The sequence below is a fragment of the Salvelinus sp. IW2-2015 genome, unplaced genomic scaffold (assembly GCF_002910315.2).
Source record: "Salvelinus sp. IW2-2015 unplaced genomic scaffold, ASM291031v2 Un_scaffold8031, whole genome shotgun sequence".
Lineage (NCBI taxonomy): Eukaryota > Metazoa > Chordata > Actinopteri > Salmoniformes > Salmonidae > Salvelinus > Salvelinus sp. IW2-2015.
In genome coordinates this window covers 5,513-10,410 of record NW_019949291.1, presented here as the reverse complement: position 1 = coordinate 10,410, position 4,898 = coordinate 5,513, and positions in this window count along the sequence as shown.

Here is a 4,898-nt window from a genome sequence, read left to right as displayed (position 1 = left end):
TTGCCAGTGGTGATAGCATGGTGAGGGAGTTCTAGATCCAGTGGTTTGTTGCCAGGCGGTGAATGATGCGTAGATGGGTTCTAGAAAAGTCGCAGTGTTTGTTATGGCCAGCCGCTGCATTGATGTGCAGGGGTTCTAGCACGTCCAGGGTTTGTTGCCGCCGGCGATGAGTCGAGGGGTTCTAGAGATCCAGCATGTCTGTTGCCGAGGGTGAGAGACCGGAGCACAGCCTGAGCGAGCCACCAATGGCTGTCCCTGTCAGCTCTCCCCGGCTCACACGATCCTCACCGATACTTGACATGGGAGCAATTGTTTCTGTACCACAGAACGACAGAGAGAGCGAGAGAATGGAGAAGAGCGCCGGCCCGCTACAGAGGAGAGAAGAAGAGAACGACGAGAGAGAGAGAGGAAGACACGGAGAGAGAGACTAGAGAAAGAGACAGCCGACAGAGACAGAGAGAGAGAGAGAGAATCGAAGAGAGACGAGAGACACGAGCGCAAGCACAACAGACAGAGAGAGTAGAGGAGAGAGTGATAAAAGAGTGAAAGACAGTGGGTGAGCGACGAGGAAGAGACGACAGAGCAGAGGACCAGAGACAGATCGACAGAGAGCAGGAGAGAGAGAGCGCAACAGACAGAGGAGGGAGGAGAAGGAAAAAGACGTGAGAGAAGAGATAGTGGGTCGAGAGAGATGAGAGACAGAGAGAGAGAGAAGGAGCAAAAAGTGATCGAGGAGCTGGAGGATGAAAAAGAGGGAGAGAGAGAAATATGAATTTAATTTCGTTGACCATGAAACACATCTAACATAGACAGTGCATCTCCACTCCAGTGATTGTTTAGGCGGTCCACAGAAGGCCCATGTTGGAGTGTAAAGATCAGGGCTCTTCCAACGCCTGTTCCTGAGAGCTTACCGTCCTGCCAGGTTTTTTCTTACAAAACCGTATATCTCAGCAGCACCTGGATTCCTAATAATGTAGCTTGTTGAGAGAAAAGCTCCAGGAGGTAGTTCTCCAGAACGAGTTCAGAAGGCCCTCTATGTTTACGTGGTTCAGCTGCGTTACTACCCTCTTGCCTCACCACGGCCCAGTGTGGAGGGAACCTGCCCTAGCGATGTCGCTAAATACCTCCAGAGAGATTTAGCCTCTGTGACACTCAGGGACACAGTGTGTGTGTACGTGTGTGATGTGTTGTGTGTGTACGTGTGTGCTTGTCAAGGTTGAATAGAGTAATGGTATGCGTGGGATTGTACGGTTTGCGAATTTGTGTGGAGAGTGTGTGTTGCTACACACTTGGACACGCTAATACGGATTCGAATTAGAAATACAACTCTTTGCAGCAAGCGTAAACTTGTTCCCCAGTCGAGCGGCTAATCCTTTGGGTGCTTCGTGGGCCAAACATAACAACCATTAAAGACGCATAGGCTAATGTGGCCTTACTAACCGTAATAGCCTCAACGGCTAACAACTCAACAGCTAGAGAAGGGCTGCCCTGGTTCCTCGGAGGGTCATAACAACACAAAGACGCTAGTCCTATGAGACTACTGACGTAAAGCCTTCAAACGTAACACCGCTAACCAACGTACAAAGCGCTAAGAGCCTGCCCTGGCTCTCCTCCCGAGGTCATAACAACACAAACAGACCGCTAGCTTAAATAGCGCCTACTGAACTAAGCCCAACCGCTAACACCGCTAAGCAACCTCGAACAGCCGTGTAGCAGGCGAGCTGACCCTGGTCCACACGAGGCGTCATAAGACTGTGGCCGTTAACAGGGCACTTCGAAACATAGTGTAAGAGAGGCGATGACAGTTCTGTGTATGTGGGGTGGAGTGTTTACGGACAGAGGCTGCTTCTGAGCATCTCTGGGCTGTAAGCGATGATCTCTCTAAATTAACATTGTGTGTGTGTGTTATCAGAGTTGATGTGTYTTGGGGAAATGAGTGTGTGTACTGTATGGTGAGGAAATGTGTGGGATGGCAGTGRTCTGCTCTCCCCAGTAGAACCTAAACCCCTATAATTTACCTCAGGTGGGATCTACTAGACATCCGAAACCCAGTGGTCCACACGTCCACCCACCTCTCTTAACCCCCTYTGCCRGCCCYACCCTCACCCCCTCCAGCCACGCAGCTTAAGGAGAGCCCCTCCCCTCCCAGAGATCCTCATCTGTCCTCTAATGACTATGTGTTTGGGTACAGGGGTTAACAGCATCACTACGTGAGGAGATGACGTCCCACTCCACAAAGCCTCTGGGGGTGGACATGCACATTCCACTCGGCTACGGCATTATCAGGGCTTCTTGATTGGGGCGTTACAGTTTATCTGATATGGCTCATTTTAATAGAACTTTTAACAAGCTAGTACCATCGCCGTTGCATTCAACAAAGTTTGTACTGAAATGTTTTATGTCCTTTCTAAATGTCTATTGTAAAGGGTATTGAGATCTCCCAAATACAGGTTTGAATAACATGGGATTGAAAGGGATTCTCAAGCCCCTCCAGCAGCTCCCAGGTCAGCAGTCAGTCTGTCACATGGACAACTGKACCTCTCCTGTCCGGTGAACACGTCTGTGTTGTCACGGTGAAGTATGTCAGACCATAAAGATACACCAATGACCTACGTGTCTGACAGGCAGCAGCAGGAAACAGGAGYAATCAGAGCCCAGAGGTTATCTATGGGCAGGTAAAGCCTGGTTGAGCCTGGAGACTATAGATGATTAGCAAGAGGTTCATCTGGAGATGCTAAAGTCTAGAGAGGATGTTGTTAAGGCTATGCTTAACCTAAGGTGAGAGAGGGTAAGGACAGACGATGCCTACCGGAGGTGCCTACAGGAATGGGTGAAGGTCATAACCCCTGGTGATTTAGGTCGTTTGATACAGACTAGATGAAGTGAGCTGGATTTGACTAGCATCACAGCAGAAACCATGAATAGATCCAGGCTGCCAAACATCCGTGATGACTGTCTTTTCTTTTCAGTGGGAAATAAAAAGCACATTCCCTACAACACACACCACATCATGCTACAGGGCCTCCATATGCCCCCTCCCCCCCTGCCAAAACTTTGCCTGTGTGACCTTTCGTGTCTCAGCTCAGTGGAGTGTGATTGAAAAAAGAAAACAATGCATTGATCAGGCCAGGAGTCAGCCCTGCTAAGTGCACAGCAGCGGAAACTGGGTAGAGAGAAAATCAATGACATATACATCGTTCCTCAGTGGGTGAGGACAGAAAACACATCACCCGTTGTCTGGCTGTCAGACACCTACAGACCTCGCTACCTGCCCTGGTGTGTGTGTGTTGTGTGTACTGTGTGGAACTGTGTGTGCATGTTTGGCTCAGGGATCACAGACCCCACTGAGCATGTGCGAGGCGGAAGGTCAAACCAATCCAGAAGAGCTTGCTTAGAGAGCTGCTCAGCTCCCCTAACGTTTGAGTTCAGGGGCAGACCAGAGCAATCGATGGCGACAAGAGAGGGAGAGGCAGCGTACCAACAGCCCTCCCTGGGGCCTCTGTGACAGCAGGTCTGAGAAGACATCTCAGACTATCAGAGAGGTGACAAACCTTCCTTGATCAAAAGTTGAAGTGACCCTAAATCCATGCATTCACATGGCAGTGACAAAGACATTGCTGATACCCATTGGTATGTAGTATATACAGTATTGGTARAGATTGACAGTGGAATTGCAGTGTAGTTACACACATTGTTTCATATAACTCACAGCTGTGATATAACTTCCCATTAAGAGAAGTCTACGTGGTGATATGTTGGTCAGTGGATGAGAGTGTCCCACAGAGACACAGACAGACAGGAAGGCTCTCTCTGAGCCCTTTATGACCGCCACACTCCATGATGGAAACAAGGACATCCAGAAAGCCCTCTCAGACATAGGGCGTGTGTGAGGTTGTGTGTGAACTATTTTCCTGTTGCCTGGCAACCCTCAGGGGGTGGAAAAAGAGAAGGGAACAGAGGGATGGGGGTGGGAGTGGACAGAGGGAAATAAGACCATTGGCTGAGTTGGGGAACGGGGGACTCTCTGTGTGTGTGTGTGTGTGTGTGTGTGTGTGTGTGTGTGTTAGATAGAAAATGTGTGTATGTGTGCTAGCTGGTGTATGTATGCGAGTGTGTGTTTGCTAGGGTATGTGTATGTGTGTGTGTGTGTGTGTGGGTGTCCACTCCCCCGTGGCACGCAGGGGTAAAGGTCCCTGGCTCGGCGCTGCTCCACAGCCACAGGGGCTGGCTGGGCTGGGGTCGACACTGCCAATGGGGCGAGGGGTGCGACAAAGCCCCAAACGAGCGCTAAGCACTTCAAATGAGCCCTCGGGGTCAGGCCCAGAGACTGGCTTTGCCTAAGAGGGTTACTAATATCCCCCCACAATGGACAAACCCCCACAGCTTATTTACGCCCCTCCTTACACCCTGCCTCACCTCAAGCCTCAGCTACTGATGGGAGATGGCGTTRGACAGTGGGCATAGCTGGTCACTTCAGATAACAAATGGCGGGTAGAAGAGAATCTCATAACAAAGCATCTCAGAGTAGGAGTGCTGATCTAGGATCAGTTTAGCTTCCTTTAGATTATAATGAGACTATATGGATGGGGGGGGGGAGTCTGATCCTAGATCAGTACTCCTACTCTGAGATGCTTTGTGAATGTAGCATTGAAAGCAGGGGGCAGAAAAGTTTTCCAACAGAAGAACTTGTTTGGGGTCTAAGTGTGTTTATACCACTTTATGTAAGCACGTTTCCATGATCCATATAGATCTGATTTGCCCCAAACAGAGCTTAGAGGGAACAACCTGCTCTGCACAAAGCAGCCCTCCAGCAAAGACATTCCGCGTGCGGTAACTCTCTGCTAATGACTGCGGTACGAGGTAATCATTTAAACAAGTAATTTAGTCCACATTCATTT